The 15,576-nt window shown below is 48.4% G+C and overlaps 1 protein-coding gene and 1 long non-coding RNA gene across 9 annotated transcripts in view; one reads left to right on the top strand and one right to left on the bottom strand.

The window, feature by feature from the left end:
- Window positions 1-9,434: 9,434 nt before the first annotated feature.
- Window positions 9,435-12,117, bottom strand: LOC147601270 (uncharacterized). Its single transcript, XR_015258139.1, has 2 exons — window positions 11,994-12,117; window positions 9,435-9,803 (listed from the first exon to the last, which is right to left on the bottom strand). It is a non-coding gene; the product is annotated as an uncharacterized LOC147601270 (long non-coding RNA).
- HIVEP2 (HIVEP zinc finger 2) overlaps window positions 11,083-15,576 on the top strand; it is a 141,546-nt gene continuing 137,052 nt past the window's right edge. For 5 of the 8 annotated variants that reach the window (XM_086744760.1, XM_086744759.1, XM_086744762.1 and 2 more), the window contains exon 1: window positions 11,083-11,661. The gene's annotated coding sequence lies outside the window, so the exon portion shown is untranslated. Of the gene's footprint in view, window positions 11,662-11,965; window positions 11,985-12,020; window positions 12,138-13,059; window positions 14,048-15,576 lie in introns of those variants that run through there. The other 3 variants (XM_086744767.1, XM_086744765.1, XM_086744766.1) reach the window with 3 other exon arrangements.

The raw sequence follows: 15,576 nt of genomic DNA, 5'->3' as shown, positions 1-15,576 counted from the left end.
TCTAAAGTAGTTAAATAATGGCATAAGGAAATGCCCAATGCATAAGGAAATGGCATAAGGAAAGTCCAGGGCAGTGACAGAAATCTCCCCTCTCTGGGATTCAGGCAACATATCCCATCTTTGTCCCTGTGGAAGCCTAGCTCTACTGCCCTAGGAAGAGCACTGGGAAATAATTATATATATTTATGAGAGGCAATTGCTGACAATGACAGCAATTTTTTGACATCTGACTTAGAATCATAGAGTAGTTAGGGTTAGAAGGGACCTTTAAAGGTCATCTAGTCCAACCCCTCTTCTGATAAATAAAATCAAGTTCTTGATTCCACTTGCCATTCTATTTACAAACCTCATCCTTGTGCAGTGGAAATGCACCAAAAAGAAAACATTCTCTACTATTCTTTTATAAAATATTTAGCTGTTTTATATGTTATAAAAGTCAGTTTATCAGAGTTATAAACAACCGTACAGCACAGTAGAAGTCAGATTAATGTATACCAGTACAAAATGTGTCCCATCAAGCAGTACAGTCATTCGTGTAGATAGCTTTAGTCAGTCTATTACTAACCTGATTGGAAACTCAGGATACTTATAACAGATTTAATTTGGTAATAAGAAAGTATTGCTTATGCCAATGGTGCTGTCCAGATTAGGTTTTAAATGGTTGGTGCTATTTTATTGTCTCTTCCTGAGTAATGAACTAGTCTATATAAGCACTGTACATTGAATGATGGAGACCAACAATTCAAGCAGTATCATTACAGTGGTATCAACATGGGACATCTGAAAGGGTTTTTTTCTTATACATTAAAAAGTAAAGTTGAAGTTTATGAAGAAGTGCTCTCAGTGCTTAATGTGTGCAACAGAAACTGCAAATAGCTGACAGAACACTAGGAAATTGATACTGTTTGAGTGCCTCACACTCCTCACTCAAACCATCTGTCAGGCACTTCTTCCGGAAAAAAAAAATCTGTAATTTTTAGAAATGTTTGTTCTGAAAATGCAAATTAATATTTTTTTTTTATTTATTTCCAGTCATGTAGATGGATCTGTTTCTTACACCATGTCTGCATGGAGATATGGTTCTTATTTAACTACTTTAGAAAAAGGTTGTGAAGGCTCAGGCAGCTCAGCCATGGTAGGTTTGAAATCTCTGTTCAACTTTGCTAAAGGAAAAGGACTGGAGTGGACAAGGACACACAGAGTGCGGTTTGACAAGTGTCTTCAGCTTGCATCCAGCTCAGTTGCAGATGCTGAAAAAGCCAGTTTTGCCCTCACCTCTTGTGCTTACGTCCCCTCGCCCCCATTGCAAGTGCATTGCAGTGCGGCTGACGGTGCAGCTCATGCAGCAGAGGAGAGGTGGCGGAACAACAGGGCTAGGGACATTGGGAAGAGGAAGCTCATCTCTCTCAGTGACACTCTTCTATCACTTTAAGCAGCTTGTGAAACTTCTCTGCAGAGCCCCAGCTCAGCAAGCTGCTCAAATATATGCCTAACTTGAGGCACATAGACTATCAGTAAGAAAATATTGAAGCATATGCTCTAACTTAAAACATGTTATTAAGTGCTTCCTGAATTGAGATGATTTCCTTCTCAGTATTTCTTCTCTTCCATCCAGCATGATTTTATTTTTTCACTCCTTGCCAATATGCACTTCATTTCCCTCTTTCCACATTGCCAGCTATCCCTTGACTTTCTAATTGCACAGGCTGCCCAAGGAAGTGGTGGAGTCACCATCCCTGGAGGTGTTCAAAGAACGTGTAGACGTGGCACTCCAGGACATGGTTTAGTAGGCATGGTGGTGTTGGGTTGGCGGTTGGACTTGATGATCTTGGAGGTCTCTTCCAACCTTAAGATTCTATGAATCTATAATTCTTTTCATTGTCTTAGGCTACCTCTGTCTTGATGTGTAACAGAGGGCTGGGGCATAGTTTTAGCCCTCTGCATGCAATCATGTATGCTGTTCAGCAGTGAAGATGTTTCCTGGCAGCAGTCTGCCAGGTAAACCTGAGCACAGCCTGGGGAATAGCATGGGCTGAGGGCTGTTCCTGCCAGGTAGTGTGTGTGATGCTGCTCTATTTTGGGAAGGCATTAAAGATGCAAGTCCTCAGGGACAGAGAATGGGGCCTAGCCTGGTTCATTGATTAGAAGAGCTATAACTTTGTTGTCTTCTGTGTTGTATGACTTTGGCTGAAAAGTAGTAAGAAAGAAATTTAGAAGTCCATATATCTTTAAATTAGTTTGGCTTCAGATTTCCATGTCAGCCCGTTCTGGCATCAGAACTTATGGTACGGAGGGAAAATCTACTGCACCATTTCTAACTGCTGCACTATCTCCTGTGGCCTTGGAGAGGCAGATAAGGGAAATAAAAGGCCGGGAATGCTGATGGCCATGCTGTAAGCCCAGGAACGAACCTCTACATATACGTATTGGTATCCACCAACTGACTTTCCCCAGCTGAACAGGCTTCTTGCCAGTTTGTTAACAAAATATTGTTATTACATTGGCAATTACAATGTTTAGCTTCAGGGTAAAAATGCTTTTTAAAGAGTCTGTCAATGTCCTTATTGACCCAAAAGACAATCAGACTCTTTTTTTCTCTTTTCCCCTCTCCAGTGACTGCTCACAATTAAAATTGCTACCGAAAAACATCCAATGAATGCAACCTGTTTGAATTCAGTAGCATCCACTCATGCGAAAAATCCAATAATTCTCAAAAAGTAAGAAAACCATGTACATGTATATGAATAGTCACTGGGGATGGAAAGTTGTGTGTATTAGTGTACTAATTTGGGCCAAATCATACTTCTCCTCCCAGAGATGCATAACAAATATCACTGTCTATGAGAAAGGATGGACGGCACAAGATTGGAAAGTATAGGAGACTTAAGCACTTAACTTTATGCCCAAGAAAACATCACTGAAATCAGCAGGTTTATTCTTGCACTTAACGTTAAGTATACCTTTACATGCCTGCTTGACTTCAGACTTTACTGTGCTACACTGACTCTATGCACTTTTACCCAGCTCCCATTGATGTAAGAACCATTGTGCAGTCCTTGGTGGGTCTTAAGTTATATTAAATATTCCATTAGAGAAATGCTGTTTCCATTACAGTTTACAATTTTAACATTTAAAGACTATCATTAAAATAGGTAGCTTTATAACATACTTTGTTCGTATATGTAGCAGATTACTACTTCCTGGCAACTGGTCATGTATTAATTTTTCAGAAACATGTTTCCTGAAGATGACTAATAGCTCGCATCCCTTTCATATCTCTTTATTACAGATGAATGGTATATGGATTCTGAAATGCAAAACATATGCTGAACACCTAAATGGACTGACAATGCCTCAAAAATATTGGAAGTTCCAAAAATCAGTTAATACAAAGTTTGCTGTCTGGGTATTTCACATTTATAAACTTGTGGTATTCAGGAAATAGAGTTTATATTGATCTTTTAGCTATTAGAATTGGTTACATCATGACAAATCAGTATCCTGCTGGAGATCTTTTAATGCCAAGGGTCGCCACCGCCGCAGCCACCGCCGCTTGCACCCCGCCTGCCTGAGGATGAGGCCAGTGGAGCAGTCCCACTGGGAGCAGAGTGGGCAGAAAATGACCAGAAGTGCATTTGGTATGTGCCACCCTAGATTTCCACAGCTCTATAGCTTTTTTGTCCCTTTCATTTCTGAGTAACTCCCAGTAACTGCTCTGCCATCTTGGCCACTGCTGAACACTGAGCTGGTAGTTGTGCAGAACTGCCCGCAAAGACTTCCAGACCTTTTTTTTTCCCTCTGTGATAGTTACTATAGATCCCGTGATGGTGCTGGTGAGTTAGAGTTAGATCTCTCTGTGGTCTGTGCTTGTTGACAGAGAATTTTATTTCCCTTCTGTCTCCTACATATGTGAAACCTGGAACAGTACAGTTTCAGGTATTACAGAGATTTTAATGTACTGTGTGACAGGTTGGTTAAGACTGTGACAAAACTGGTAGAAACACTTCAAACTTTTATTAAACACATTTTCAAACAAGACGTTTATTCTAAAACATATTATTTCTTTATTTTCCAGCTGAAGTTTTTATGAAATTCTTCAAGAGAATTTTTGAGAACAATATTTCTTAGGAACAAAAATCCAATACGGAAGTGTGATAAGCTTTAAAATTTCAATGAATCAGAATTTCAGATGTTTTATCTACTGTAATGTACACGGGCAGAATTTAAATCACTGACTCCAAAGTGAAAGGCTCTGATGAGCCTCAAAACTGAAAGTTTTTCAGCTACCCAGTTCCACAGATTTTAATAAAAGCAATTGGTCTTGTTAAATTATTTATTTATGATCCAGTGCTACAGCAGTTGAAGCAACATTGACATCTGTTTCAACTTCTTTGATAGCAAAAACGATGTATTACTATGCATGAATCACCCAGTGGCATGAGACACAGGTAACCAAAGGACACTCTCTAGGTGTGTCAAACAAGTTACGACAACAACTGTATAAAGTTTCCTTTGGGCTTGTTCAACCAAATGATTAACTGAAGAAAGTGCACTATCAAGGGTAACTACTGTCTGGCTGTAAAGGAAGTTGTTCACTCATTTGTTAAAAAAGCCTAACTGATACCTAAACTGCAAATACTGCGTATGTCAGTATTGCCAACAGATCCATGTTGGGCTGATTATCCCCAAATCTAATCTTTTCTTATAGTTATAGAGATAATTCTTCATATTTATCCCACCTTTGGCAAAAGTGACGATGTAGGGGTAATGCTTATACTTGCTTTCACACAGAGGATTTCTCATTATCTCAAATTACACTGCTTACACATGAATTGTACAGAACTACTCTGGATTGCATTTGCTCATGTCCATCTTCATGACCTTCCAGTTGCTGAGTTTACAAACTTCCATAAACCAAAATCTAATTCCTAATTCAAATCAGTAGTGTGAAGGCTTGGAAAGTCTGCAGTAGGAAAGAACTTAAGAAAGCCCAAGACCTATAGAAAGTGGCTGAGGTCCTTCAGTAGGTGGCACACTTCCCTCTGGATCAGTTGTGAAGGAAGGTATTTGCAGGATGCTTGGGGTGCTGGCCTGTGGGAAGATTCCTGAGATGCAAAACCAGGAGGGCAACCAATGTGGTTAGGAAGGTTCCCATGATATGTGCCAGAAGACTGAAGGAGATAGGACGATATGGCCAAATTCTAGGTAGCTGCAACTTAGTTAATGTCCTTTTTCTTGTCCATATCTTGGCATTTTGAGATACCAAGATAGTCTCCTTCACTCTGTTTTCAAGTTGTCACTACTCACTACTAAGAGTGGTTTTCCCCCTCTCTCTCTCCAGCCTGCACATGAAATTCTCTATACATGAAGCACTCGAGGTTTCTTTGCATTGGAAGATGACACAAAATTGTAGCTTGCCTACTTGAGAAGAATACTAAACAAAAGGCTATCAGGTCTAATGGGAATATAAAAAGCTTTTAGAAAATTAAGTCACTTAATTGTTCAGGTTATATATAACTCAAAAGTTGCTAAATCACACCATGTCTTTAGCAGGCTCTTACTTCAGCTGTTCCTAGAAAAAGTGGGGCAAGGGTGGGGAGAGAACCAAGTACAGTATACAAAATATATAGGAGCTATTACTTTTTATTTAAAGAGAAATAACCAGTGCCTGATAACATGGCCTGCTTGTTAGCAAGGCAAAATATTTTTTCAAAATGCCTACAAGCAAGGGTCTCTCAAAAACTTTATTGGGTTGTGATATTAAAGAAGATGATCAAAGAGAATCTGGCTGTAGCACTTACAGGGTTCATTTATCTCACATTAGAAGTGCATGTAATCACTTGGCTGAGTTCCTGGTCAGCTTTGTAGACTTTCCTATTCAGCTTGCTAATTAGCTGTGAAAAAATGGAAATTAGTAAAAATCATCAAATTTTATTTAAGAATGTTTTCCCAGAATTCATGGGCTTTAAAAAATGTTCCCATGAAAGGGCATAATTTCAGAAAATTCTGCCTTTTTCATTTTTCTTCCCCCTTCCAAGGTCAAGTGATGACATGTTATTATCAAGCTGTTGATACACGCAGCATGTTAGTTCTGCATCTGGAAATACTTTATGTGGAGGAAATAACTTTTTTTTTTTTTCTTTTTGAGGGAAAGCTCAAGATAGCAGAAAAATACTTTTCCTTCAGGAAAGAGCCATTTGTTCATTACCCGGCAAATAGAGCTCCCCTTCCTTTGGGCCCTCTGCCAGAGTTACTTACACACAGGCTTGTTCAAGCTAACCACCTTGGCTGCTTGCTCCTTCGCACCATTTGATACTGTATGAGCTTGAAGCTGTTGTGGAGAAAGAAATGCTTCACTGTGACTTCTTTGTGTTCTGTGGAGGAGTCACGGGCACACTCCCTTATGAGGAAAGATTCCCCTTGTTTACGTAGGAGAGGAGACAAACAAGACACAGCAGCCCGGATTCACGGAACGCACAGGGAGAGGTGTTGGGAGGGTGAACTGGCAATGCCTTTTTCTCTTTTCTCATAAGGTAAGACAGCACTCGAGCAAAATGAAAGCAACGTTTACAAATGGAAAAGTGGAATGCTGTGGCTGGAAATATGATTTGTGGTACTGCAACTCATAGCTGCTAGCTATCTCTGAGAAGACGAGCTTGAGATGGTCAGTAGAAGGTAGGTAGGTAGGTTTCTCTCAAAACAAAAAGCCCCTCAGTTATCTGACTTAATACTGCTCTACAAGCTGATGTTGTGATGCGTTCAGCATCCGAAGTAAAGGAGGAGACAAATGTAGCCCTTTTGGGACTCCTGCCAAGTCTTCTGGTCTAGCTCAGTCTCCCTCCTCATCCTCTCTCTAAGGAGGGGCCAGTGGCAGGGACCCTCAGCCTCACCAGCCATTCATCACACCAGCATCCAGCTCAGAGCCCTTCACTCAGTCATCAGGGGAGAAAGATGACATCCTCCAAAGAGTCCTTTCTCTGTACAGAAGAGAGAGAGTAGCCCTCTTCCAGCATTAGAAATCCAGAAGTTTTACGGGTAAAGCGTAAGAAGCACTGAATATAACTAGGGGGTTAGAAAGGGCAGTGGTGGGGCTGGAAGGGGCAAGGATAGCAAAAGACATTGCAGTCCAGGCAGTCAGAAAAAGGAGTGGAAGAAAAGGGAAGGAAGCTCCTACACAAATAAGCACGATGAGTTTTAAACAACATTGATGGGAAACCACCACTATTTGTTCACTCATGAGAAAAGCCATTCCCGGACAGCTTCCCATAGATTTTCTCACTTAATCGAACTTTAAGAAAGAGGATGCTAAACAGCTAAATAACACCACCAATTCTAATTTTAATTTGTGCTCCTGCCCTCTGAGGCTTTCAGGAAATTGGACACATTTGGTATATTTTGCTCTACACTAACTCACACTGAACTCAATAGACAGTCTCAGCTCCTTTATATGAAGGAATTGCCTCTTTTGGTGTGGCTGTTAATTGTAACAACTTTGTGAAGAAATAGGTAAGAGCTTGTGGGTACAAGCTTAGGGATCAAGCATTTTTTCCCAAAGTAGGAAAGGATGAATTGCTTTAAAATTGTTAGCTATTTCAGGAATGGTTATTTAACATTTCAACTCAACTGTACTATTATAGAAAAATTACGTAATGCTTTCTATTACCTACTTTGGGAGCAGCACAGTTTACAAAACTGATGGATTCTGTGTGCTCTGAGATCAAACTAAGTTTTCAGAATAATTTATAGTGTTTAATAAACTGTGAACATCACTGCTTAATATTATCATTCTGTATTGCGCTTGCTACTAGCAGCAGCTGTGATGGCCAAGGTGCTTTCCAAGCGGCAAGAATGACTTATTTTCTGATGAATCTGCAAAATCTCCACTTAAATAACAGCTGTACATCTCACACCTGAAAGCTTCCTTAGTTTTCTTCTCAGTTTAGTTAGAGTGATAGTTTTATTAAATGCTGAATGTAAATGTAAAAAAAAAAAGTAATCTAGAGGGAAATTATAGGACAGTGTGATGCAAGGATATCATTATTAAGTTACGTTGTTGTCACAAGTAGGCGAGAGAAAGTGATTCAGATGTCTGCTGCCTCTCTGGGGAGTTACTGATGGGAGTTTGTGAGGAAAACTACTTGGGCAGCCCATCTGCAGTCCCTCTTGCAGGACAGTGCTCCTGCCTCCTGCGCCCTGTGGGAGGGGAAAGCACACCGGTCGGGGCTGAACTGAGTGGTGGTCTGCACTCCCTGACCACCATTCCCCTACAATGGTGCACAAAGGGGGAGGGGGCTGAAGGCACCAGGCAAAGACCTCCCTGTCTCTTTGGGACTCTTGCAGCTGCAAGTTGTGCAGCCTGTCAAAGCCTGCACCAGGGCTTGAGCCAAACAAATTATGTATGATGGTCGAGGTCTCTGAGCACACAGAATCATAGAAAGGTTTGGGTTGGAAGGGACCTTTAAAGATCACCTTGTTGCAACCCCCCTGCCCTGGGTAGCTTCATTTTCTTCCCCGGGATCACTAAGGTGCCCAAGAGTTGTAACCCAAGTGTGCACCTTGTGGAGCCACAGCGAAGGAAATGGCTGTGGCCCAGATGCCGCCATACTAAGAGAAAGAGAATATGGGAAAGGACACAAAGTAAAACTTGTTGTGATAACCAACAGAATGGGAAAAAGACCTTTATTCTGAAAGCATTTCAGAGAGAACATATTTTACTTTGCTTTTAGAATAATTGTCAATAAACACTTCCTTTAAAATTATTTTGAACATTGACCTTTGTTGCAGTAGCTTCTGTGGGCTGGTGTCCGTGACAATAAAAATGAACTTCTGCAGTCTTGTGAGAGGCAGGAAAGCAGCAGACAATGCTGGGCATACAGCGAGAAGTCAAATGTGCTGGTCAGGAGTCTGCAGCTTCCCGGAGGGGAAGACACTGGCCGCCGTCATTTGGGGGCAGTTACTGTGGGAAGCAGCAGGATGGGAAAACCTCAATTTAAAACAAATCCTAACGACTCCTGTCTCCCATTGACTTATCTGACGTGACACCAAATGAAGATCACAAGCCCAAGGTCAGTATGTTTACTCAGACAGAATAATTCCAGTCAACAATAGCCAGTGTCAGGAATGACAGTATCACTTACACTGAAAACCAGAAAAACAAAGTCAGACACGGTACAGCCTTAACAAGGAGCAAGCAACTCCCTGTTAGCTGTGGCTCACTCCTGTCGGTACTGAACATGCTGGCAGGAGCAAGGCTTTTATGCAACAGAACTTATCAGTTATCGTAAAATCATGATCACGCGAGACGCTCGTGCCCGTGTCGCTTGAGGGGAGTCCCAAGAAATCCCGAGACTCTCCTGCACCTCCTGGGTTGACCGCAAGGCAGCCCTGTGAACCTGACTCACGGTCCACCAAAGTCAACAGGGGCAAGGAGCACGTCAGAACGACAGGATATTTATTAACAGATTCTGTGCCCCTGTATCGCCAGCCCCAAGCACTGAGTTGTTATTAGTCCCTAAAAGCTGCAGGAGCGACTTAAAATTCTTAACTACTACAATTGTGAAATCATGGTTTTATTTGCTCTGGCATCTGCCATAAGAACTACTGCTTTCAGGATTAATGTGCACACTCTTTCTTTTTCACTCACAAGGCTGAGATTTTTTTTTTCGTGATGGGAATCAAGGTAATGTCAGGTGCGAGTACGTCTTCCGATGTCACGGTGACAATGCAGTGAGTTGGCTTTGGATCGCCTTACGGTAGCCTTCAAATGCAGTGGAATGGCTTCCCCAACAGAAAATCGTTTTGCTCTGAAAATTTAATGAAGAGCTGCTTGTAAACCTCAGCACGCCCCTGTGCCGCAGGGAGGCCAAGCCGGGCGAAGCGGGAGAAGGGACTCCCTGAGCTGAAGGCCCAGCCGGGTGAACCTCCCGGTAGCCATGGCAAACCTGGGGCCGGCGAACGCTGCTCCCCGTAACCTGGCCCGGGTTTAGCTAACTCCAGGCCGCCGTGACCAGCGGGACCCGCGCCGTGTGCCAGTGCAGCACCTGGGCTGGGCCCTGCTTCAGCCAGGGCTTTTGCAGCCGCCGGCAGGCCAGCAACTCCGGAAGGCTCCCGGAAGCGCACGCCCCGCCCTGCCCGGCCCGGCCTGAGGGGGTATTCCCCCCTGCGGCGCCCCTTCCCCCGGGGCGGGCCGGCTCCCGGCCCGGCGGGGGGGTGGCGGCTGCTGACGGAGACCGGCCCCGCCGCCGACCCCGCTCCGCCCCACCGCCGGACGTTGCGGGCGCTCATTGGCTGCGGGCGGCCCCGTGAGCGGTGGCGGCGGAGGGAAGTGGGGGCGCGAGCGGCGGGCGGCCGTTAGCCGGCGTGAGGTGGCGGCGGTGGCAGCCGCCAGCGAGGAGGGTACCGGCGGGGCTGCCGTCCCTCGGTCACCACCGACGAGGAAGGCGCTTCGCCGCGGCGAGAGGCTGTTAAAATAAATGCGTGTGTCTGCGGCAGAGCCCGGGGCGGCTGGAGAGCCCTCGCCGTGCCTGCGGCTGGCGGGCTGCCTGCCTGCCCGCCCTCCCGGGCGGCGGCGGACCCCGCCGTGCTGCGCGGCCCCGTTTAAAGGGCCGTGCGGTACGTGGTGCGCGAGGGTCGGAGCGCCCGCCCGCCTGCTCAGCGCGCAGAGCCGTGCCCGGTTCCGGAGGCGGCTGCCGGCAGGCGGGTTGCGAAGCCGGGGCCGGCGGCCGGCACGGGGAGCCCTGGCGCTGTCTGGTTCTCCCTGACAGATAACGTGATCCTGACCGGGCAAGAGCAAGGGGGCGGGGGAGGGGAAAAAAAAAAAAAAAGGAAGCGGAGGGGGCAGGAGGATCCCGCGTCCTCGGAGGAAACTCTCAGGGCGGGAGGGCGCCCGGCGGGGCCCCGGCGAGTCGGGGCCGGCTCTCCTGGGAGTTCCCTCGGCGGGGCGGGGGAGGGGGAGCGGCGGTCTCCGCCGGCGGGGAGAGGCCGCGGCTTCTCCCTCCGAAGCCCTGCCTCCTGCCTTCCTCCCTCCCTGCCTGCCTGCCTGCGCTCCCCGCCCGCCCGGCGCACCGCTTCCCTCGCCGTTTCGCACACGCACACGCGGGAGGGCGGGCAGCGCCCATCACCCCGCGGCCGGGCGCTGCCGGTCGCGCCCCGCTCGCTTCCCCGCCGGCGCGCGGGGGGAACCCGGTGACGTCACGGGCGGCGCGCTCCCCGCGCTCGCTCCGCGCTCGCCTCCCCGTAACTTCTGTTCTGGGAAGCGGTGCCAGGAATAGCCCGGCGGAGCTGCCTGCGGCGCGGAGCGCTCCCTCCCGCCGCGGTCAGGGCGGGCTGCAGCTCCCGGGCCTCCCGCCGCCTCTTCCCCCGGTGCAACACTGGCCCCTCCGCCGCTGTCAGGGCGATGGTTGGGTGAGCCTTTCCAAAGGGAAGGCGAGAAATGACCTGCCCGGAGAGAAACGCGTGAAGCGGGCGCCCCTCGGCCGCTGGAATATCGCTATCTGTCCTTATATATAGAGAAGCACCGCCAGCCACCTCACTCCAGGCAAGCCCTTAGCAAAGGAGCAACAAGAGCGCCCGGCGGGATCGGCACCAGCTGCAGCAGCAACAACAACAAGGGCACCGGGAGGGCTTCCCTCCCTCCCTCCTTCCTCCTCGGTGACTTCCCAGGTGAGCGGCGGCGGCTGCTGCTGCGGGCAGCCCCCTCCTCTCTGCCCGCCGCCCGCCCGTCCCCTGTCACCGGCACCAGCTGACAGCCGCGCCGAGCCGGCGGGGTGGGGGGGGGGTGGCTGCCGGCGGCGGGGCTCGGGTGCGGGACGCCGCGGGGCCGGGCTGCGGAGCGGGCGATTGCCGGGGGGGGGGGGTGTTGTGTCTGACGCCAGCGCCCCAAGGGGTCCCCCCGAGGAGCTGGGGGCGCTCCCCGGCCCCGGGGCTGCAGGGGTAAATGGAGGCGCGGGGGAGGGCGCCGGCGGGGTTGTAAAACCACCGGACCGGTAAGTCACCTCTGTGGCGGCGGCTCTGGGCGCTGGCAGTCACCGGCACCCGTCCCCGGGGCACGGCGGCCGGCTGAGGCGGCGGAGGAGGGGGGCCGGGGCCAGGCCTTTGTCGGTGACACGCCGCTCGGAAATGCGGGGAATACCCAGGCTGTAAGTGTATGCAGATGAGGAGCAGGCTGCCTTGCGTAATCCCCTCCTGTGCCGGGGAATGGGCATGGTCACCGCCGGGGAGAGGCGCCCGCGGGGGGGCCGCCCCGACGGGGCTCTCTCCGCGGCCTCTGGCGCCCGGCGGGGAGGAAGGGGGGAGGGTGCGTGCGCCCTGCGGGGAGGGCAACTGGGGTTACCGGCGGGGGGTGGGGGGGGGGGAGCTCCGGCTGCCGGCACGTCCCCGCGGGGGGCGGTGGGCAGGGGGGGGGGTGTGCGTGTGTGCGGGGAGACCCGCCGCCGTGCCGGGGCTCCGCGTGTGTGTGTGTTGTGTGAGTGCGTGCGTGTGCGCGCTGCGCCGCGGTGACTGTTCCCTGAAGTGGGTGGGACGTTGGCCCGTTCCGGGAATGTTCCATGACGTGTAAACGCCACAGGAAGGGGGTTAACGAGGGGCTCGGCCGGGGCCGCCGCCACTGCCGGGGCCCTCCCTCCTTCCCTCCGCCCGCCCGTCCGCCGGCGGGGCTGCCGCGGGGGCGGCGGCGGCGGCGGGCGGGGGCACGGTCCCTTATGTAACGCGGGGTGCGTGTGCGGCCGGCGGCGATTATGTAAGCGGCACGTCCGCCCCTGTCGCGCGGGGGACCTCGCGCCGGCACCGCGGCGGGCGACAGGCAGGGACCCCGCGGGGCCGCCTCTGCGCGTCCCCGCCGGTGGGGGGAAGCGGGCGCGAGGAGGGGAGGGGAAAGCCCCGGCGATGCCCCGCAGCCCGCTCTGACCTCCCTGCCAGCGGGCGGCGGGGCCTGGCCAGCCCCTCTGCGGGGTAGCCCGAAGCGGAGGGGACGGAGGGGGGTGCCTCTCCGCTGCCGGTGGTGCCCTGAAGGGCTGCCGCCCGTGGCGGGGGGGGTAAGGGGGGAGCCGGTGGGAGGCCCCGCCGCCTCAGCCCGCCTGGCCCGGGGTCTCGGCAGGCCGCCGACGAGCCCGCCTTGTCTGCGCGGGCAGGCGGCCGGGGCTCGCCCCGGGACGACGATAAAAGTCATCCGAGCTTAATTTCCCAGAAAAAGAGTTCTCTGTTTTTTCTTATTAGTTGGCAGTAATGGTCAAACGTTATTTTGAGGTGGCCTTTTTTTTTTTCTTCGTATGGTAATTGCAGAAATGAAACTACGCAAACAGTAAAGGGTGTTTTTATTACAATAATTCTTGAATACTCGTTTAAATTAAACTCATAGAAATACTAATGAATTTCAGCAGAAATATATTGCTAAATAATTTCCCTTCTCTCATTTTAAAATGAAGTCAACTTTAATATAAAGCCTGTCTGGTTTTGTACATTATTAAATAACACAGAAGATATTTTATTCCTACTTAGCCAAGGGTGTTATTTTTTTCTTTTACCTTTCAATAAATCTGTATGGTGCATTATTACGGAAGAAGTAGGTGAGGTGGTCGGGGCGGCGAAGGCAGAGCGCTGCTGGGTGGGTCTGCGTTCCCCTGCCCCACGCAGCCATGCGTGGGGACGGGGCCCTCTCCTCGCACGAGGGGGCTCCGGCCGTCGTCAGCAGCCCTGGGGGCGCCAATTACTGCCTGGAAGGAACTGCCGGTCTAAGGAGGCACAGATTCAGTGGTCCCCGTTTTTAAATTCTGGTGGTGAGGTGGATTGCCGCCGACTACCAGAGGAGTTTACTCCACAGGTTTTGAGGACGCAATGCAGAATCTTCAGTGTTTTGATAGTGAAGATGATAACGCAGACGTCCTAAAAATGTGCATCTGTTTTTAAAGATAGGAGAGTCTCTGCCTGTTAGGTTTGCAGCATGTGGACATATTCAGATAGATGCACTGTAACCTGGGGGTTATGTTTATTTACGGTGAGATGTTAAATCTTTCCTTATCCTTCCAGTCAGGAGATACTTCTGAATCTTCAGGTATGGATCATCTGAAACTTTATTAATGATTTTTTTTTTGCTTTACCTCATTTTTTCAAAAATAGCGTTAGTGTTGTGGTGGTGTTAGATTGTTGTTAGTGTTGTAGATGAGGCTGAGAGGGTTTTATTTCCACGTGAATTTTAAAAAGTTACTGCTGTCATCTGTCAATACATTTAAGGTTACTGTGATTTTCAGCTGTGCGAATGCAGCAGTGGTATGGCACGAAGTCAGGGTGTCATTACTTTTGTTGATGGAACAATTGAAATTTTTAATCTTTTACAGGCTGTTGTGTTGACGTTATTTTCCAATGGGTAATTCGCATAGCAGGCATATACATCCCGGCTGAGGTGGCATGTTAAAAGATCACTGCTGTGGATAAGCATAAAATTGAGCAGCACTTGTCCCAGAGCACAAATGTAGAGGACTTTTAATTGTGTATCTAAGTCCAATTGTGTGGCAACAGTGCAAAACGCTTCTTTACAAAGGCAGATTTTTAGATTCTCAAGTGACTAGATTGCCTCATATGTGAGATCTGTTTACAAACCTTCTTGTTACTATGAAGACAAAACAGAGAGCCATATGCATTCATGTGGTCCTTGCTGAATAATGGTACATGTGCCTGCTTGAGTGTTTGGCAGTATATCATGTTTAGTTTGTGTGGTGGCACCCTACAAGGCCATTCTTTTTTGATTTTTAACTATTTCTAATACCATTAGCTGGACTCATAAGAGTAAACTTACAACGCTGGTTTGAATGTTTGTAACTACGCTGGAAGCTTTTAGAGCAGGATGTTTTTTGTTGAGCGTTTTGCCAAGCTTCTTTGTTTATTCATTTATTTTGGTGCTTGTTTTTAAAAGAGTTAAGGTGAATTGGATTTGAACAAAAGTGAAAGTAATGAGTACCCTTTTGCATATCCCTCTCCTCATCATTTTTCGAGTCATCAGCAGGGGCAGTTACTGTTGCTACTTTTGAAATTTAACCGTATTGGGTAAGCTAGTGGGAGTATGGGAGCTGTGCGTCTGGCAGAAGTGGTTTACTTAGGGAAATACTGCAATACTTGCCCATTAAAGAGAAAAATGCTTGCTGTTGAAGAGTATTACCACAGAGTGTACAAGTCACACGTACGTGACTTGTATTATGAAATATGGCAACCCGTCTTTCAAATTTGAGTATGGTGGGGCTTTATAATAAACTGTGGTCAGTTACATTGATAGCTGTCCATCCAGCTCTGTAAGTAGAGCTCAGCAAGTACTACTTCCATGTGGTTCTCACTTGATTCTGTGTAAGAATTCCAGGTAAATTGTCAGAGCTGAGAACTAACTTTCTCTGCCTGTCTTAGGTCCTAACATACATCAGGCCCAGCAAAAGTTGGTTCTTCATGTCAATGGTCTTCAGACAAGGTATAGAGAGGAAGATGTTTTACCCATCTTACCTCAGTCATTGAGAAGAGGTGAACCTGACAGTGCGTGGTTTTAAATTATTGGTCCTCCTTGCAGGAGGAATATGTAATTATTATTAGATCTGATGG

Source organism: Chlamydotis macqueenii, chromosome 3, assembly GCF_036417535.1.
Source record: "Chlamydotis macqueenii isolate bChlMac1 chromosome 3, bChlMac1.mat, whole genome shotgun sequence".
Taxonomy (NCBI): Eukaryota; Metazoa; Chordata; class Aves; order Otidiformes; family Otididae; genus Chlamydotis; species Chlamydotis macqueenii.
The sequence above is the reverse complement of the archived record's forward strand: the minus strand, read 5'-3'. Positions and strand labels throughout refer to the sequence as shown.